At 46.2% G+C, this 21,346-nt stretch overlaps 1 long non-coding RNA gene across 1 annotated transcript in view; it reads left to right on the top strand.

Moving 5' to 3' along the window:
- Positions 5,472–21,346, top strand: part of LOC110431596 — a 21,132-nt gene continuing 5,257 nt past the window's right edge. Inside the window, exons 1-2 of the long non-coding RNA XR_002449005.1 lie at positions 5,472–5,485; positions 11,101–11,104. This is a non-coding gene — a long non-coding RNA (uncharacterized LOC110431596). The remainder of the gene's footprint in view (positions 5,486–11,100; positions 11,105–21,346) is intronic.

The raw sequence follows: 21,346 nt of genomic DNA, 5'->3' as shown, positions 1-21,346 counted from the left end.
AAAGCCTTGCCGAAAGCGTTTCCTACAAGGGTCCGTGGGGCGGCGTGGTGGCCACAAGCCCCCGAATGCAGGTCGTCGAGGAGTTTTCGGCCTTCTTCTATGGTGATGCAACGCTGTAAGATTCCCGTCGGGCTCCGTCGATATAGCTCGTTGTCTTCACCGTAGATCACATATGATTTGGCCCGTCGAGCGATACGACGAGCTTCTGTCCTGTCTTCTGGCAACTCACCGCGGATAAGGCAGTCGAGGAACGGTGTGCGCCAATCGAATGGTCGACCCGGTCGTCGTTCTATTTCCATCACCTCTTCCTCCATCAAGAGCGCATCGACAGCATTGGTTGGTTGGGCGATGGTGGTATCGGCGCCAGCCCCCGTGCTTAAGTCGACGGATGGCTCGTGTAGATCTTTTGAGAATACATCAGGCGGCACTGTGCCTCTGGTAGATGCAATCTTGGCGAGTTCGTCGGCTGCCTCGTTGTAGCGTCGAGCGACATGGACGAGCTCGAGGCCGTGGAATTTGTCTTCGAGTCGACGCACCTCCTTGCAGTATGCTTCCATCTTTGGGTCATGGCAACTCAAGGCTTTCATTACCTGGTCGATGACGAGTTGGGAGTCGCCTCGGACGTCGAGGCGTCGGACTCCTAACTCAATAGCGATCTTGAGACCGTTGACGAGGGCCTCATATTCTGCGACATTGTTAGATGCGGCGAAATGAATCCTGATTATGTACCTCATGTGGACGCCCAAGGGTGAGATGAACAGTAGGCCGGCCCCGGCCCCAGTTTTCATGAGTGACCCGTCGAAATACATTGTCCACAGCTCCGCCTGGACCTGAGTCGGGGGAAGCTGGGAGTCCGTCCATTCTGCGACGAAGTCTACCAGGGCTTGCGATTTGATAGCCTTTCGAGGCGCATAAGTGAGAGTCTCGCTCATGAGCTCGACCGACCACTTCGCTATCCTTCCCATGGCCTCCTTGCTCTGGATTATTTCGCCCAAAGGGAAAGAAGAGACCACCGTGATAGGATGACCAAGGAAATAATGTTGTAATTTACGGCGGGCGAGGATTACGGCGTAGATCAGCTTCTGGATTTGTGGGTAACGCGCTTTGGTCTCCGAAAGCACCTCGCTGACGAAATAGACCGGCCTTTGGACTGGCAGCGCGTGACCCTCTTCTTGTCTTTCGACCACCACCGCCGCGCTGACGACCTGGGTCGTCGACGCGACGTAGAGGAGCAGCGGCTCCGCAGGTTGAGGTGGAACCAGGACTGGTGCCGAAGTCAGCGTCTTTTTCAGCTTTTCGAGTGCTTCCTCGGCCTCGGGGGTCCAAGAAAAACGCTCGACCTTCTTCAGGAGTCGATATAATGGTAATGCCTTTTCTCCTAGTCTCGAGATGAAACGGCTCAGAGCCGCCAGGCACCCCGTGACTCTCTGGACACCCTTGATGTCTCGAATTGGCCCCATTTTCGTGATGGCCGAGACTTTCTCGGGGTTGGCCTCGATACCGCGTTGTGAAACAATGTATCCTAAGAGCATGCCTCGAGGCACGCCAAAAACGCACTTCTCGGGATTAAGCTTGATCCGGCTGGTGCGCAAGCAGCTGAAAGCAACCTCGAGGTCCTGGATCAGGTCTCCTCGTTGCTTTGACTTGACGACAATGTCGTCGACGTAGGCCTCGACCGTTGAACCTATATGTTCGCCAAATACGTGGAGCATGCAACGTTGATACGTGGCTCCCGCGTTTCGAAGCCCAAATGGCATGGTCACGTAGCAATACATCCCGAAAGGCGTGATGAAAGAGGTCGCGAACTGGTCGGACTCTTTCATTTTTATTTGGTGATAACCAGAATATGCATCAAGGAAAGAAAGGGTTTCACATCCCGCGGTAGAATCGACAATCTGATCAATGCGTGGTAATGGAAAGGGAACTTTTGGACATGCTTTATTCAAACTAGTATAATCAACACACATCCTCATTTTCCCATTCTTTTTCTTAACTAATACAGGGTTCGCTAACCAGTCAGGATGATGAACCTCCTTGATGAATCCGGCCGTCAAAAGCTTTTGGACTTCCTCGCCAATGATCTTGCGCTTTTCCTCGTCGAATCGGCGCAACCGCTGCTTCACTGGCTTGGAACCGGCTCGAATCTCCAAGGAGTGCTCGGCGACTTCCCTCGGTATGCCCGGCATATCCGAGGGACTCCATGCAAACATATCAGCATTCGCACGGAGAAAGTCGACGAGCACGGCTTCCTATTTGGGGTCGAGGTCGGTGCTGATTGCCAGCACCTTGCCGTCGGAGTTGTTGGGGTCGAGCGGGATCTTCTTAGTACCTTCCACCGCCTCGAAGCTGCCCGCATGACGTTTAGGTTCTGGAGCCTCAGCGGCCATGGCTTCGAGCTTCGCAACGAGCTCGGTGGAGCTCTCGACCGCCTCCCCGTACTCGACGCACTCGACGTCGCACTCGTACGCGTGCTCGAAGGAAGAGCTGATGGTGATGACGCCTTTGGGACCAGGCATCTTCAGCTTCAAGTATGTGTAGTTGGGTATAGCCATGAACTTCGCGTAGCCCGGGCGTCCGATGATGGCGTGGTATGTGCCTCGGAACCCAACCACCTCAAAGGTGAGGGTCTCCTTCCTGAAGTTGGCCGCCGTTCCGAAGCAGACCGGTAGGTCGATTCGACCTACTGGCAGTGCTTTTTTCCCTGGTACGACGCCATGGAAGCCGCCGGCGCTTGGCTGGAGGCGTTCTCTATCGATACCGAGGAGATCGAGGGTCTCGAGGTAGATGATGTTGAGGCTGCTGCCGCCGTCCATCAGCACTTTCGAGAGTCGGGTGTTGACGATGATGGGGTCGACGACGAGCGGGTAGACGCCTGGGGCGACCACTTTGTCGGGGTGATCCTCTCGGTCGAAGGTGATGGGAGTGCTTGACCAGCTAAGATACTGGGGCACCGCCATCCTTGCCGCAAAGACTTCGCGACGCTCCCTCTTGCGTTGCCTCGTGGTCAACTGAGTCGAAGGCCCGCCATAGATCATGTAGCAGTCGTGGACGGCGGGGAAGCCGTCGTCATCTTTGTTGTCCTCCTTGCCGCCAGCCTTCTCCTTCTTGGAGTCATCACGCGCATCTTTTTTGAGCCCCTGACCGTCGAAATGCTTTCTCAGCATGCGACAATCCTTGAGTTTGTGGTTTGCGCCTCCCTTATGGTAAGGGCACGGCTCCTCCAACATCTTGTCGAAGATTCCCCCCTCCGGAGGGCCTCGCGGCTTCTTTCGATCCATCGTGGCGACAAGGTCGTCACCCGAATCTCCCTGGTGGAACTGCCGTACTTTCTGCTTCTTTTTATTTTTCTTGAGGCCTCGACCGAAAGTCCCTTCTTCATCGACGGGCTGCTTGCCTTTTCTTCCTTCTGAGCTGAAGAAAGCGCCGACTGCCTCCTCCCCTGCCGCGTAGTTAGCTACTACGTCCATCAGCTCGTCGACGGTCTGAGGTCGATTGCGGCCTAATTCCCGCACCAAGTCTCGACTGGTGGTGCCCGAGACAAACGCCAAGATGACGTCGTGGTCGGGGATGTGTGGTAACTCAGTGCGTTGCTTCGAGAAGCGTCGAGCGTACTCCCGAAGAGTCTCTCCTGTCTTCTGCTTGCATTTGCTGAGGTCCCACGAGTTCCCTGGCCGTATATAGGTCCCTTTGAAGTTACCCTCGAATACTCTGACCAGGTCAACCCAGTTGTGAATCTGATTGGCTGGGAGTTCCTCGAGCCATCGACGGGCGGTGTCGGAGAGGAAAAGGGGTAGTTGTCTGATGATGGCTCGATCATCCCCCCGAGCGCCGCCTAGCTGACAAGCCAGTCTGAAATCGGCCAGCCATAGCTCTGGCTTGGTTTCTCCATTGTACTTCGCGATGCTGGTTGGGGGTCGGAATGGACTAGGCAGGGGCGTGCTGCGAATTGCTCTGCTGAACACCCGCGGGCCTGGTGGCTCGGGGGCCACCCGGTCCTCGTCGCTGTCGTACCTCCCACCGCGATGCGCGCTATAACCACGTTCTTCTGCGTCTCCGTGCCGTCGGCGTCTACTTTCTTTGACGTCGTGTCGCGCGTCGCGTCGACGTTGATTGTCGGCAGGGAGGATGAGAGCGGTCTTTCTGCCTCGAGGGGGAGGTTGTTGCTGGACAGACACCTCCTCTTCGATTAGAGGCTGTTCGTCGCGCTTCTCTGTGGCAGCTCCTCGTCGTCGAGATGCCGAACTTTCGGCTTGTTGAACTGCTGCCACCTGGAGCAACGTCTGAACCTCATCCCGAATTCGTCGGGCCTGGGAATTCGATGGTTCTGGCATGTTACGCAGCAGCATCGTCGCTGCCACTACATTTTGGCCTGCTCGAGGAAAACGGCCGACAGGTTGCTCCGCCTCCGTGTCACCGACGATCTGTCGATGTACCTCTCGAGCGCGTCTGCGGACACTTCCGCCTGGCGGGTAGGGCAGGTCTTGTTCGAGGATTTGCTCGAGCAGGACGAGGCGCTCGCGATCTTCGTCGAGCTTCATCTTGAGCTCCCGCAGCTGCGCGAGCTGCGCAGTTCTATCTTCCTGAGGAAGAGGGTCGAACCGTCCGTCGTTCCCAGGCGTCCTGGGGTCTTCTTGTGCCGCGGGGGCTCGTCCACCCGCAACAGCATCCCGTGTCTCGTCGGTGGTTTCTGCCGCTCCGTCGAGGTGATAGCATTCCCTCGTAGGGTCATAACTGTCTGTCTCGGAGTCGGAGTCCAGCTCGGCAGCGTGGAGACATTCACGTCCTTCCTTCAGCCATCGTTGCCTGAGGGAGGTGATCGAGTATCGTCCGGGGCCTAGACGGCGAAGGCCCCGTACTTGGGAAAGGTCCGGCAGTTCGGACGTCGGCCGCCGCTCTTCGGAACTACGTGGGATGACCATTGGTCTTTCCACGTATGTCTGAGCGTTTGGGCATATCGTCTTGGCGAGCGATGCCGCGGCGTTGTCCAATCCGAACGGCAGTGCCGTCCTTGGAGAGAACAGCCCGCGTGGAGGCAGCCTAGCTGCGTTGGGGGAGGGTGCGCGAGACGCGTCTCCCCCCGTCGTCGCGTGGTGCTGAGTCGTCGCGCTTGTCGCTCGGTCAGACGGTGTTGCCGACCCGTGGCCCGCATCTTGCCTTGCACGAGTTGTTGGTCGTGCCGAAGCAAGGGGGCCGCGATGGTGCTGCCCGCGCCTCTTCTTAGGCGGGGAGGCGTGGTGGTGAGGGCGTCTTGGAGCCTTCGACCGTGCTGGCGTAACGCGGACTCCTCCTGGTCCTTGGACCGAGAGCAAGATCATGTCGTAGCCGAAGCCCGTAGACATGAACTCGAGACTCCCAAACCAAATCACCGTGGAGTGCGGAAGCGGCGAGGCAGGAGTAGTCATCCGGAAAGTGGTGGGAAATCGGTGAAAAACACGCAGGACCCCTACCTGGCGCGCCAACTGTCGGTGTTTTTCCCCGGGGGGGGGTCACACCAACGAGTAAATTTGTATGCGTGCTCCCCTTTCCGGATGGTGATGCAAGAAGACACAGAGATTTATCCTGGTTCGGGCAAAGGAAAGCCCTACGTCCAGCGGGGGGGGGGGGAGTTTGTATTATCTTGCACCTAAGTGCTTGTACAGGGGCGAATACAAGCGTGGAATGAAATATGTCGCTCTGCTACGTGTGTGTGTGTGTGTGCTTGCGTTGTGATCTCTCTCTCTTCTATTCCTGAGTCCCTCCTTTTATAGCTCCAAGGAGAGACAAAGGGTACATGCATAGATATTAGAGTATGGATCGATAGCCGCATGGAGCGCTGACCTACTCGAGGCTTCCGTACGTCATGGCCTCGAGCCGTCCCATCTTGATAGCTTGGTGATGATTACGCGTGCTCCTGCGTGCTGTCCTGCCAGCCGCCTTGTGCTGGTTCTGAGACCGCATGCTCGTATGGTATGGTGGCGGATCCGGCGGAGCAGCTGTGGTGTTGTCAGTCGATGCCCGACTCGTCCCCGAGAAGGGACCTCGTTCGGTCGAGGGTCGGGCGCCGCGTAATAGGCTGACATCCGGAGCGTTGACCTTGGGTGCCTCGAGGGGGTCCTGATTAGACGTTCCATCCTCGTTTCCTGCGTCCTGACGCACCCTGGGTCGTTCGGTGGGAAAGCTGCAAAAAGAACGATGGGACAGAAGCTTGTTCCCTATCACGCCTTCCGTGACCCGGGTGTTAGGTGGGAAACGTCAGGTGCATTTAATGCTCCCGCCCGCGTGCGCGCGTCAGGTGGCGGACAGTGTCCTAACGCTCGACGTCTCTTGGTTCGCTCGAGCCCGCTTCCGTCTTCGACGGTAGTCGTTGCTCGAGCCCTGACCGATTCGCTCGACGCTATTTCCGTATTCGAGGCTGCGACCGTCGTTGGCGGCGCGTAAGTAAGATTAAGGCGTCGAATTGGGGGTCCCAACCTTCGTATGGGCAATCTCATAATGCGCATCGCTGAGGGTACCCCTTACCGATACCCTCGACATATGTACTATTTGTGGTATGAGGCATAGTGACACTGCCTTCTCTCTCACCCTACTCTGATAAGGTTTTGATATCTGGAGCTCATAGGTGGGAGACAACTAATACATACTTACAAGACATTTATTGCATAGTCAAACCATAGATCTAGAGAAACAAGTCAATAAGTCAAATCAAGATGTGCATGTGTGGTGAATGAATGGTGTATGGTGATGATGGTGATAATGGTGAAAACAATGGTGAAAGTCTAATTCTACTTTTGCTCTTTTGAGGGGATACATACCTTTCTTGCACTTTGAAGCTTTTTGAGGAGAATGAGATGCTCCATATTTTCTTTTTCATTCCTCTCAGGTGGGTATCTTGTACCCCTAATTCTACTGTCGGACACTTGTCCATTTTTATCTCTCGTCTCACTTTTTCTTTTCTTCGAGGTTCCGGACACTTGCCCCTTTTTATTTCCTCGTATTCACTTTTTTTCAGAGCACTCACCCTCCTAGAATAATGTGGCAAGTGGTAATAACCAAAATATCTCAAGCATTTATTTCACGGGGAATAACAGGGATAGGATAATGTTTTTGGCTATTCTCTCCTAGATAGGAGTAGAATAATTTTGGGTGAATCTAGAGAGGGAAATGAGTGGATGTATGTGGATGCGTACTTCCGGAGTAGAAGCAGCATGTATGAGTGAACGTGCAAGTGAATCTTGATTTTAACCGCATGACAAGTTCCTAAGGGTCTACATAGCTTGACCACACTCAATGCTCATAAGTAGTAAAAAGTAAATGTATGGTTCATAGTCTAATAAGCATGTATATATGGTTGTGGTAGGATTTTAAACTCTCATCATACAGGAACTCATCATGCAACATTTTAAAGATTTTCAAAGATAAATTTCTCTAGAATTCTAGCATCTCTAGGAATAGATAAACATCAGCTCAACCTTCCCATATCGTATCCGTTAACGACTTAGACTTTAGATCAAGTACTCTTGCCACAAGTTCAGGTTTAGAGAAAATCTTAATTCGTAACAGTCATGCCTAAACTTGAGAGAGATTTCAATTTTGAGAACTAATCATGGCTGAGCAACTATTCATCATTTCCATGTGAGAGCTTATCATGAGGGTTCATAGCAAACTTGATTTATTTATTTAGCAAACTAAGCAAAGATATATATATATATATATATATAAGCATAAAATATTTATTTGGGTTTTTATGATTATGCATCTTTTTATTATTTGAGTAAAGTATAAATGCGAGTAGAAACACTTAGCTAGATAAATGGGGGTGCTCTCCCCCAAGCTGGATTTTGACGTAATTTTTTTCTAATGTAGCTAGCAGGTGGCAGAGGTGTATTTGAATGTCGGCAGCACCCTAACTGCAATTAGGATGTCCTCCGTCTGCTAGTCTTCTTTGATCCTTGAATTCTGTGGAGCTCAAATAGACAACAAAGCTTTGTGGAACTGGTTAAGTGCTAGCATAAATATCTAGCCTTTATCATGTTGAGCCTCCTCTAATAAATATTACTCTCTTTGGTAGGATCATAAATTTATTTTTATATTTTCATTTCTATAGGACAGGAATATATTTATTTTATTTTTTTACGCCACCACAGTGAATGTACTTATGGGTTTTATGCCACGAGCATACTCATATGGGGCTTACTATTTTTAACTTTTTTATTTTCTTTTCAAGATAGCATGATTAACTAACAAGCCATTTTAAAGAAAGTAAACAATTTAAGGGAAAAGGGAATGCAGAAAGGATAAATATGGATAACTACCGATTTTACCTTTCGGCGAGGGTTCAATATTTTAAGTCTTCTGAACAAGACTTCTCACCGTGTTCATTCTCTAGGTGCGTCATTTGATTCAGGTGTGGACCTTGACATCTGCACCTCTTGATACGGTGTCACCCATGTTCTTCGTTTGCCCAGCAGTTCGAAGTGCGGCGTTGGCAGTATCTTGCTTAGTGTGTTTGTTCTCGTAGATCCAAGTCCTTCACTTGGTAGAGTCTGGGAGTTTAAAAAATCCTCCATGTTTCTCAAAATGTGTCCTGTTTATACAGACAAGGCAGAGATCAAGTGCATGGGTCCTGTTGGTGGAAAACACCAACAGAACCAACAATATATTTATTCTTCTCTATCCTTAAGCATAGAGAGCAAGACAAAGTTGATGGGTGATAAGTTCATGAGTGTAGCATTTAAAACAATTGTCAGATCAGATCGCTCAACCTTATGGAAAGATAATCTATCTATGTATATGTCTTTTTCTTTATATCTTCCTAAAGATTGAATGTGCAACATTTTAGCTCATATGATTAGGAGTGTGGGATCACGGAGGTAGTACTAGGAACAAAGATTAAAGGACTAAACATGGTGAATCAGTTGGGTTGGTTAATTTGGAGTTATAAATGATACATGTTTGTCTCTTTACTTATGTGAACGCCAGAACCAAGGAGAAGCTTATAAAAGTGATAGTCACATATCTTAAGATGTTACCTTAATTGAAGAGTGATGGTACCATCTCATCTTGTGGAAGCTTCCATTCGTAGTGTAACACCCAAAAATTTCTTTTGAGTTAATAGGGTTTAATTGGATTTATTTAAGTATTTTTGTGCGCATTTAAATATAGTAAATAAATAATTTTTTGTTGGAATTAAAATTCAACATAAGTTTAGTAAACTTGATTGTGCATTCATGCTGGAGTATATTTTATTTCGTGCTAAATTATTTTCGCTAGAATTTAATTGCAGTAAAAATCCTCTTCAAAAAGAAAGCTTTAGAAAATGAAATGGAAAAGGAAAGAAAAGAAGAAACCTCCTCCCTGGAAAACCAGCCGAAGCCCAGCTCCCTCTCCCCCTTCTCACTTTTCCCCATCGGCCCGCTGTCTTTCTCAGCCCGGGAACGGCCCAGCAGCAGCAGGCGCGCCTTGCTTCCCCCTCTCCTCTTTGACCGACAGTTGGACCCCACCTTCGCTCTCACCGACACCTGGGGCCCGCGCGTCAGCGCCCATCCCTTCTCCTTTCTTCTTTCTCTGTTCGTGGCCGAGGAGGACACCTCTACCGGCCGAATCAAACCCGAGAACCCGGGATTTCTTGCCTTTTTGCGCAAACCAAGACCCTATAAATCTCCTACGCCCCCGCCGTGACCCCCTTTGCCGTTTCTTTGCGTCCCGGGAACCCTAGCCATCGAGTTCGTCGAAATTTGGATCACGCCGAAGCAAGTTTTTCTTCGTCACTGTGAACCGAGCGTTCTGTTCTCTCTCGGGCCAAAGCAAACACTTAGGTGAGCTCGCGATGTCCTTCTCCCTCTCCCCGTACCCTCGGCTTGGTTTTTGGTGCACAGAGTCGCAAGAATGGAGAACGTCGGCGAGTCCTGGACGGCGCCCATGGCGCGCCGCCGTGGGTGGCTCAGCTCCGGCGGCCGGATCCGCCGCCTATGGCTCCCGGGTCGATCTCGGCCGTTGATTCGCAGATCAACGCATGTAAATAGAAGATAACGGTTCAGCGTCGTTTTCGCTAAAGAGCCCCTCTCCTTTTTGGCATTAGAACCTGCAGTCCCTTTTGCGCCTTTCGTTAATACGTTTTGACGAATATGAAAGCGTAAACCGACTTCAGTGAGTTCCAAATACGTTTTCCAGTATTTACAGAAATACCACTGATTTTGTTTTGCTTATAAAACGCATTTTAACTCCGTTGTTGTCCATTCAAATTTTGTTAGATTCGTATTCTCGAGCTCTACATGTTAGAAGTAGTAGTTTACTGTTTTGAAACTTTTTAATTCTGCAGTAGCATTAATTAATTATTTCTTTATAGGAAATCTTAGAAAATGCATAACTTCTCCGTTTTAATTCCGATTTTCGTGATCTTTACGTTTGTGTGATCGTAGCGCTGCGTAGAATATTTTGATAAACTTTTATATTTGTTTTACCACTTTTAGTGTACTGTTCTAATTATATCTTGTTTGCTTCGTGTATGATTGTCTACATTGGATTGCGTGTTGTTGATTGATGATTGGAATTAGACGGTGAGCCGTACGTTGGTGCTCAAGATCAAGCATTTGAAGACCAGCAGGCTCAGGAGAGCTTTGATCAAGGCAAGTATAACTTGGGATTATCCTTGTTACCTATACACAATTAATATAACATTTATCACATGCATGTGTCCACCTTGATGACCTTAGCAAAATCATAGATGATTGTTATCCTGGATTCCTTGTTACCTATTTTGGATATGCATTTGGTAGTTCTTGCTAGTGCTTGATTATTAATCCATGATCTTGTAACATGAATATTTGAATATACAATAAACAATAAAATAAGCTTTCTAGCAACTTGAATATAAAGGGTGGAAAGAACTCTGGCTTTTGCTGGATTGATCTTGACCCTCCATAAGGACTTATCCCTTGGCAAAAGCTGGGACAACTCGTACAACCATGAGGGCTATATGGCTCTGGCTTTAGTCAAGTATGAGTAAGCTTTTCTAGCTTGTTAGAGGTTACCCGAAAGGGCGGAGGGGCTGAACCGTTTTGGCTATAGTGCGAGCCCCTGTCCCTATGTGTATAGGCTGCGCGTCATTGCGCCATTCGGAAGGGGGGTATCTATATCTGCGCGCAAAGGAAACCTTGCGGCCCTAACATGTTAGACGAACCTTTGAAAGACTTCATAGTGAACCCTGCTGACCTTCCTTGGTAGTGGGTTAAGAGGCTGATCACCTCGGGTGAAAGGGTAAATCACGACTCATGGGTAAAGATGTACAACCTTTGCAAAGTGTTAAATCTGGTATACTAGCCGTGCCCACGGATACGGGCGGCCCGGAAAACTGACGGAATAGAAGGACACTGATGAACATGACTAATGATGATAAATGAAGGATTATTATGTTGTTTATATGTGTTATTCTTAATTCTTGTATACATTGATCATGTGGTTATGGGATTATTTATGCTACCTTGACATTTGCTATCCAATGATGAAACATGCTATCAACTATTAAAAGCTAAATGCAGTCAAACCAGTGTCAGCTATTTGAGCCTCATGAACCCCTGGTTATACTTGTTGAGTACGATATGTGCTCACTCTTGCAATTTCCCAACACCCCAGGTTATGATAATGAAGATGACTGGAATGAGGATTACCGTTATGAGTACTAGGTTTGGAGTCAACCAGTCAATAGTGTCCCTGTGTGGAGCTTCCGTCGAGAGCGTGGTTTACTTCATGCTATCATTTTTGTATGAGACTATGTGATATATTGTATTCCGCTATGTAATAAACACTGCAATGATACATTTGAGATTTGTCTACTTATGTGTGCGACTGTTTCTGGGGCACATATGAGTCTTTTATGCATCCTACTTTATTCTTAAAATATGGGTGTGACAAATTGGTATCAAAGCTTTGTTGACTGTCGGACGCAAGCCTTGTTAGAAATTGGCCGTCTTAAGGTTTTGAAATTGACATAAAATCCTTGCTCTATAAACCTTGATATTTTCTTCTACACTATATCTCATTCATCTTCACCTTGTTGCTTATTTTAAAGACTTGTTCTCATCCCCACTCTTTGCTTTGAATATGCTTTTAGAACTTTTCTTACCACCTTCTAACGTCATTGAAATAAGAGTTAATGGATCTTTACCCTTAATAGGAAGAGAACGTTAGTACTGCAAGTTGAGTCAATGCTTGAAGTGTGAACCTTTGATGCTTGGTTTGGTTTGTTATTATGCTTATGCTTGATTTGGATTTTTGTAATGAGTGCTGGAACCTTGTGGGCATATCCACAAGTTCCGTAGTTAAGAACCTTAAGTAAGAACATGAATAAATAGTGGTTTAGGGTCATATCCTGTTTCTGTCCTTTGCTGTTTTCTGGAGCAGTCTGCAAAGATTCTGGTATAAATCAAATTCTGTTCATGCAATATTCATCAAATTTTTCTGGTAACAAGTAGACTTTCATATCTTTCCAATGCCGCAAGAATGACCATATTATCTATTATGAGCTGTGAGTTATGACTGTTTAAAGTTGAGGTTTCTGCGCAGTCTGGAATTCTGGAACAGTTTCGGTTTTACCCAGTTTTAGATTTACCTGTTTGGAATCTGGTAATATGATCTAAATAAAAGTTGTAGACGATTTCTTTAACTTTCCAACGGTGTACCTCATGTATCCTTTTGAATTCTGGAACTCGAGATATGACTGATTTTCTGATCTGCTGATGTTTCCCGAGAAAATTTCAGATTCCGTTAACTCTTGTAATTGTCATGTTGGGCATTACTAAGATGTGTTTCTATACCTTGGAATGCAGATGGCAGCAAGGGGAAGAGGCAGAGGCAGAGGCCATGGCAATGGCAATGGTGGCAATGCCCCAATTACTGTGGAGGAACTCATGCAAACCCAAAATGAGATGATGCACGTCTTCATGCAGCACTTACAGCAGCAACCTCCACCGACACCACCACCTGTTCATGTGAGAGATAAGCGTGGGGAGTTTATGAAGGGAAGACCCCCAGTATTTACACACTCAGCTGATCCCATGGAGGCAGATGATTGGTTACGTGCTGTGGAGAGGCAACTGAACATAGCCCAGTGCAATGACTTGGAGAAGGTGTTGTATGCTTCTGGACAGCTTCAGGGGGCAGCTCAGACATGGTGGGAGTCATAACAAGCTGCTCGTCCCAACAATGCTCCTCCTGTCACATGGCTGGAATTCTGTAGGGACTTCAGAGCTCGACATATAAATGAGGGAATGATGGAGCTCAAGCAAGAGGAATTCAGATCACTCAGGATGGGCTCTATGACTGTGGCAGAATATCATGACACCTTTGAACAGTTGGCTCGCTATGCTCCGAACGATGTTAGGGAAGATGCTGATAAGCAGCGTCTATTTATGAACGGTCTTTACTACGAGCTCAGGTTGCAGTTGGCTGGAAACACCTATCCTACCTTCCAAGCTCTTATGAATCGTGCCATTGTGCTTGATAATATGCGTAAGGGTCAGGATAAGAAGAGAAGGATGCTGGCACAAGGTTCTGGGAGCAACAACCGTCAGCGTTTCAGTTCTCAGCAAGGCTATCAACAAAGGTTCTAGGGACCAGTTAGTCAGTGGAACGCAACCAGCAACCCCAGCGTTTCCAGACTCAGTCACAGAGTGGGAACCAACGTCCTTCATTTCAGCAACGTAACTATAATCAACAGCAGCATGGTCAGCAGACACCCTGCTCAGGGAATTCAAATGCTACCTCCATGAAAAGAAGTGCTTCTAACACTCCTACAAGGTGTTTCCGTTGTGGGAAAGAGGGACATATGTCATATGACTGCCCGGAGAAGCTCAACAAGCCGAATAGCAACCAGAAGTCTACTGCTTATGCGGCGACAGTGAATAATGTGGCTACAGAGACAGTTCAGGAGGGACTAGAGATCATGATGGGTACGTTCAGCATCAACTCTATCCATGCTATAGTTTTATTTGATTCGGGAGCTTCGCATACATTCATATCACAAGCATTTGTTAGATTTCATAGCATTCCACTAGTTGCAATGAAAACCCCTATGCTAGTTAATTCACCGGGTGGGACTATACCAGTTTCTTTATGTTGCCCCTCAGCAAGTCTTTCTTTAAGGGGGGTAGATTTTCCTATCAGTCCCATGGTTATGAGAACTTCAGACATAGATGTGATCTTGGGTTTGGATTGGATGAAGCAATATGACACAGATATTAAGTGCAAGGAGAGAGTAGTGGCTTTGACAACACCAAAGGGAGAACGAATAAGTGTTGATGTAGCAGTGCAAGCTCCACTCACAGCTAAAGTGAACCAACTGAATGATGATGTTGATCCTCAGAATCTGGTAGTGGATGAGTTTCCGGATGTCTTTCCAGATGAATTGCCAGGTATGCCACCTGACCGAGACATTGAATTTATTATTGAATTACTACCTGGTACTGCACCCATAGCTAAAAGACCATATAGAATGGGGGTTAAGGAACTAGAAGAACTTAAGAAACAAATTAAGGAATTGCAAGATAAAGGGTTCATTCATCCTAGTTCATCACCATGGGGTGCACCAGTTATCTTTGTTGATCAGAAGGATGGTAGTCAGAGGATGTGTGTTGATTATCGGTCACTTAATGAGGTTACCATCAAGAATAAATATCCACTGCCTAGGATTGATGACTTATTTGATCAGTTAAGAGGTGCTTGTGTGTTCTCTAAGATTGATTTGTGTTCTGGTTATCATCAATTGAAGATTCGGAATTCAGATATACCAAAGACAGCTTTCACAACAAGGTATGGGTTGTATGAGTATGCAGTTATGTCTTTTGGTTTGACCAATGCACCAGCTTACTTTATGTACATGATGAATAAAGTATTTATGGAGTACCTTGATAAGTTTGTGGTGGTCTTTATTGATGATATTCTGGTATTCTCTAAAACCAAGGAAGAGCATGCTGAACATCTGAGATTGGTCTTACAGAAACTTAGAGAACATAAGCTGTATGCTAAGCGTAGTAAATGTGAGTTTTGGTTGGAAGAAGTTTCTTTTCTGGGTCATGTTGCCTCTAATGGTGGTATTGCAGTGGACCCTAGTAAGGTGAAAGATGTGCTGAATTGGAAACCACCTACAGATGTAAGTGAAATTCGTAGTTTTCTTGGTTTAGCTGGTTATTACCGTAGATTCATTGAAGGGTTCTCAAAACTTGCAAAGCCTATGACTGCTCTGTTGGAGAAGAATGCTAAGTTTGTATGGTCTGATAAGTGTCAAGCTAGTTTTGAGGAGTTTAAGAAGAGATTGACTACTGCACCTGTGTTGGTATTGCCAGATCTGAGTAAGAGTTTTTCTATCTATTGTGATGCTTCTCGTCTGGGTTTGGGTTGTGTTCTTATGCAAGAAGGTAGAGTTGTTGCTTATGCATCTAGACAGTTGAGGAAACATGAACTGAATTATCCTACTCATAATCTAGAGTTAGCGGCTGTGGTTCATGCACTAAAGATTTGGAGACACTATTTGATTGGGCATAAGAGTGACATATATACTGATCATAAGAGTTTGAAGTATATCTTCACCCAGACAGATCTGAATTTGAGGCAACGAAGATGGTTGGAACTAATAAAGGACTATGATTTGGAAGTGCATTATCATCCTGGAAAGGCGAACATCATAGCTGATGCACTTAGCAGAAAGAAATACGCTAATGAGCTTCGGGCGACACCTGAATCTGAGGAGTTGTGTGCTGAATTTGCATATTTGAATCTGGGAATTGTAGTAAATGCTATGGAAATTGAGGTCACTCCTACTCTAGAGGAAGAGATATTGAAAGGACAGTTGGAAGATGAGAAACTAAAGGAGATAGCACAGAATGTGATACTAGGCAAAGCACCAGGATTCAGAATAGATGACAACGGTGTACTGTGGTTTGGAAAGAGGATATGTGTTCCTGAAGTGAAGGCTATTCGTGATAAGATTCTGAGAGAGGCTCATGAGTCAGCATATTCCATACACCCTGGTAGTACAAAGATGTATCTAGATCTGAAACAGAAGTATTGGTGGTATGGGTTGAAGAGAGATGTAGCTGAGTATGTTGCTTTGTGTGATACTTGTCAGCGAGTGAAGGCTAAACACCAGAGGCCAGCTGGACTGTTGCAACCAATGAAGATTCCTGAATGGAAGTGGGAAGAAGTAGACATGGATTTCATAGTGGGTTTACCTCGTACACAGAGAGGATATGATTCAATATGGGTAATAGTGGATCGATTGACTAAAGTTGCTCATTTCTTGCCAGTCAAAACAACTGATTCAGGAGCCCGACTAGCAGAGTTGTATATGGAGCAGATAGTTTGTTTGTATGGAGTGCCTAAGAAGATTGTATCTGATAGAGGCACTCAGTTTACCTCTACTTTCTGGAAAGCAGTGCATGATTCCTTGGGGACAAAGTTGAATTTTAGTACAGCATATCATCCACAGACAGATGGACAGACTGAGAGGATCAATCAGATACTGGAGGATATGTTAAGAGCTTGTGCTTTGCAGTATGGAACTAGTTGGGATAAGAGTTTGCCATATGCAGAGTTTTCCTATAACAACAGTTATCAGCAAAGTCTTAAAATGGCACCGTTTGAAGCATTGTATGGTCGTAGGTGTAGAACACCTTTGTTTTGGAATCAAACTGGGGAGACTCAGGTGTTTGGTACGGATGTCCTTAGACATGCAGAACAACAAGTGAGAACCATCCGGGATAATCTGAGAGTTGCTCAGTCTCGTCAGAAAAGTTATGCAGATACACGTAGGAGAGAACTAGCTTTCGAGGAAGGTGATTATGTCTATCTGAAAGTGTCACCTATGCGGAGTGTGAAGAGGTTTAATATGAAAGGCAAGCTAGCTCCAAGGTATGTTGGTCCGTTTAAAGTTTTGCAAAGGTGTGGAGAAGTAGCGTATCAGTTAGAGTTGCCTGAAAGTTTGTCTGGTGTGCATGATGTGTTCCATGTGTCACAACTTAAGAAGTGTTTGCGTGTACCTGAGGAGCAAATACCATTGGAAGAGCTTTCTGTTAAAGGTGATCTTACTTATGAAGAGTATCCGGTCCGAATTTTGGAGACAGCTGAAAGAGTCACCAGAAGTCGGGTTATTAAAATGTGCAAAGTGCAATGGAATCGGTATTCAGAAGCGGAAGCAACTTGGGAAAGAGAGGATGATCTAAGAAAATCATACTCATATTTGTTTGAGTAAGTTCCGCTCAATCTCGAGGACGAGATTCTTTTAAGGGGGGTAGAGTTTGTAACACCCAAAAATTTCTTTTGAGTTCATAGGGTTGAATTGGATTTATTTAAGTATTTTTGTGCGGATTTAAATATAGTAAATAAATAAATTTTTGTTGGAATTAAAATTCAACATAAGTTTAGTAAACTTGATTGTGCATTCATGCTGGAGCATATTTTATTTCGTGCTAAATTATTTTCGCTAGAATTTAATTGCAGTAAAAATCCTCTTCAAAAAGAAAGCTTTAGAAAATGAAATGGAAAAGGAAAGAAAAGAAGAAACCTCCTCCCTGGAAAACAGCCGAAGCCCAACTCCCTCTCCCCCTTCTCACTTTTCCCCTTCGGCCCGCTGTCTTTCTCAGCCCGGGAACGGCCCAGTAGCAGCAGGCGCGCCTTGCTTCCCCCTCTCCTCTTTGACCGACAGTTGGACCCCACCTTCGCTCTCACCGACACCTGGGGCCCGCGCGTCAGCGCCCATCCCTTCTCCTTTCTTCTTTCTCTGTTCGTGGCCGAGGAGGACACCTCTACCGGCCGAATCAAACCCGAGAACCCAGGATTTCTTGCCTTTTTGCACAAACCAAGACCCTATAAATCTCCTACGCCCCTGCCGTGACCCCCTTTGCCGTTTCTTTGCGTCCCGGGAACCCTAGCCATCGAGTTCGTCGAAATTTGGATCACGCCGAAGCAAGTTTTTCTTGCTCACCGTGAACCGAGCGTTCTGTTCTCTCTCGGGCCAAAGCAAACACTTAGGTGAGCTCGCGAGTCCTTCTCCCTCTCCCTGTACCCTCGGCTTGGTTTTTGGTGCACAGAGTCGCGAGAATGGAGAATGCCGGCGAGTCCTGGACGGCGCCCATGGCGCGCCGCCGTGGGTGGCTCAGCTCCGGCGGCCGGATCCGCTGCCTACGGCTCCCGGGTCGATCTCGGCCGTTGATTCGCAGATCAACGCATGTAAATAGAAGATAACGGTTCAGCGTCGTTTTCGCTAAAGAGCCCCTCTCCTTTTTGGCATTAGAACCCGCAGTCCCTTTGGCGCCTTTCGTAAATACGTTTTGACGAATATGAAAGCGTAAACCGACTCAGTGAGTTCCAAATACGTTTTCCAGTATTTACAGAAATGCCACTGATTTTGTTTTGCTTATAAAACGCTCATTTTAACTCCGTTTTTGTCCATTCAAATTTCGTTAGATTCGTATTCTCGAGCTCTACATGTTAGAAGTAGTAGTTTACTGTTTTGAAACTTTTTATTTCTGCATTAGCATTTAATTAATTATTTCTTTATAGGAAATCTTGGAAAATGCATAACTTCTCCGTTTTAATTCCGATTTTCGTGAACCTTACGTTTGTGTGATCGTAGCGCTGCGTAGAATATTTTGATAAACTTTTATATTTGTTTTACCACTGTTTGGTGTAATGTTCTAATTATATCTTGTTAGCTTCGTATATGATTGTCTACATTGGATTGCGTGTTGTTGATTGATGATTGGGATTAGACGGTGATCCGTACGTTGGTGCTCAAGATCAAGCATTTGAAGACCAGCAGGCTCAGGAGAGCTTTGATCAAGGCAAGTATAACTTGGGATTATCCTTGTTACCTATACACAATTAATATAACATTTATCACATGCATGTGTCCACCTTGATGACCTTAGCAAAATCATAGATGATTGTTATCCTGGATTCCTTGTTACCTATTTTGGATATGCATTTGGTAGTTCTTGCTAGTGCTTGATTATTAATCCATGATCTTGTAACATGAATATTTGAATATACATTAAACAATAAAATAAGCTTTCTAGCAACTTGAATATAAAGGGTGGAAAGAACTCTGGCTTTTGCTAGATTGATCTTGACCGTGCATAAGGACTTATCCCTTGGCAAAAGCTGGGACAACTCGTACAACCATGAGGGCTATATGGCTCTCGCTTTAGTCAAGTATGAGTAAGCTTTTATAGCTTGTTAGAGGTTACCCGAAAGGGCGGAGGGGCTGAACTGTTTTGGGTATAGTGCGTGCCCCTGTCCCTATATGTATAGGCTACGCGTCATTGTGCCATTTGGAAGGGGGGTATCTATATCTGCACGCAAAGGAAACCTTGCGGCCCTAACATGTTAGACGAACCTCTGAAAGACTTCATAATGAACCCTACCGACCTTCCTTGGTAGTGATTTAAGAGGCTGATCACCTCGAGCGAAAGGATAAATCACAACTCATGGGTAAAGATGTACAACCTCTGTAGAGTGTTAAATCTGGTATACTAGCCGTGCCCACGGATACGGGCGGCCCGGAAAACTGACGGAATAGAAGGACACTGATGAACATGACTAATGATGATAAACGAAGGATTATTATGTTGTTTATATGTGTTATTCTTAATTCTTGTATACATTGATCATGTGGTTATGGGATTATTTATGCTACCTTGTCATTTGCTATCCAATGATTAAACATGCTATCAACTATTAAAAGCTAAATGCAGTCAAACCAGTGTCAGCTATTTGAGCCTCATGAACCCCTGGTTATACTTGTTGAGTACGATATGTGCTCATTCTTGCAATTTCCCAACACCCCAGGTTATGATAATGAAGATGACTAGAATGAGGATTACCGTTATGAGTACTAGGTTTGGAGTCAACCAGTCAACAGTGTCCCTGTGTGGAGCTTCGGTCAAGAGCGTTGTTGATATTTGGGAACGCAATAAGGAATTGATCCGCAAGCGCACGGATATCGGTGAGCACTTCACCCGAGAGGTTATCCAGAGTATCGTATTTATTTTTTTACCACTAGGAGAAAGAGTGCATCTGACTAACCGGTCTATTACTACTAACCTTTAGGCAACAAAGAATGTCTTTCGATGTGAGTGATAAATAGAGAAGATTGCAGCCGTAGTCTCCTTCTAACCTTGGTAAGGATGATCTACTGTTCTATTGGGGAGGCTAACAGAATCTAGACACCACAAAGGATGTTCAACCGGCACCTATAAACCCTATCCTTCCTGCTAACGAGATATGGTCTGCAAAGGTAACTCGGAATTGTCACGTTCCTCACTACTACCACGGTCCAGCTAGTCAGGGAATATCTATGAGTACCCCAGCCTAAACACCACGTTTACGCCAGTAATGATTACTCTAAACTCTACACGAAGAGATTAAAGTAAACTCATAAACCAGAAGAACAATAAAACAAGAACTTACTAGAATTTAGAAGTCGAAATACTGAAGAATCCTAGGAGCAAGCTTCGGGTTAGGAGAACTTGATCCCGCAGGTACAAGCTTGGAGTAGACACCGACAGGCCGGGCTTCCTCCAATCTACACCTCCACTCTATCTCTCTCAATCTAGTAGAAACTAGAAGATCTATTTCTACTTTACATTGGTTGCTAAGCCTAAAAAGAAATATTAATTAGAGAAGAGGTTTTCCTTCGAGGGCACCCCTCAATCTATATGATAATTTCTTCATGTCTTCTCCAGGGGCCAGGGGGGCTCCTTATATAGTCCTCCTCCTCTATGCGTTTTTAGGTCGGTAGGCGAGGTGGTACTATGTTTTCCTTGATCCAATAGGTCGGTGGAACATCCCGTGCGAAGAGAGTCCCGATTGGCATCCAACAGGGGGCGGGCGCCCAGGTCACCAGGGCGGGCGCCCTAGGCCTGGCCCCTTTCGGCCTCTGTTTTCTTCCTATGGCTTCTGGAGTCTTCTAGATGGTAGAAAATCGTGCGGTGCGCTGATATCTCTATGTAATCCCGACATGTGGGCCTTTCTTCCTTATTTCCTGATAACCCCCTGCAGAAATAGATAAACAACAAAACTCGTGGAATTCTGTCAGATCAAACCCTAATTCTAGGTGTTGGTTGCATATTGGTCCTTTCTCTTGTTTATTTGATAATTAAAATTGATACTTAAGAACCGTCAACAAATACCCCCATACTTAGGCTTTTACTCGTCCTCGAGAAAAGGATGGTTAAGAAAAATATTTGGGGTAAACATTTAAAATATTCTCTATATTTGTCAGGGAAGTTTATGGTTAAGAGTAAAGATCCTTTCTTCTCAATCCTGTCACTTGGAGTTTTTGTATATTTTTGAAAGAAAGTTAGCATACCTTTTT

Source organism: Sorghum bicolor, chromosome 1 (assembly GCF_000003195.3).
Source record: "Sorghum bicolor cultivar BTx623 chromosome 1, Sorghum_bicolor_NCBIv3, whole genome shotgun sequence".
NCBI lineage: Eukaryota > Viridiplantae > Streptophyta > Magnoliopsida > Poales > Poaceae > Sorghum > Sorghum bicolor.
Note: the sequence above shows the minus strand (reverse complement) of the source record. Positions and strands in the feature narration are given on the sequence as shown.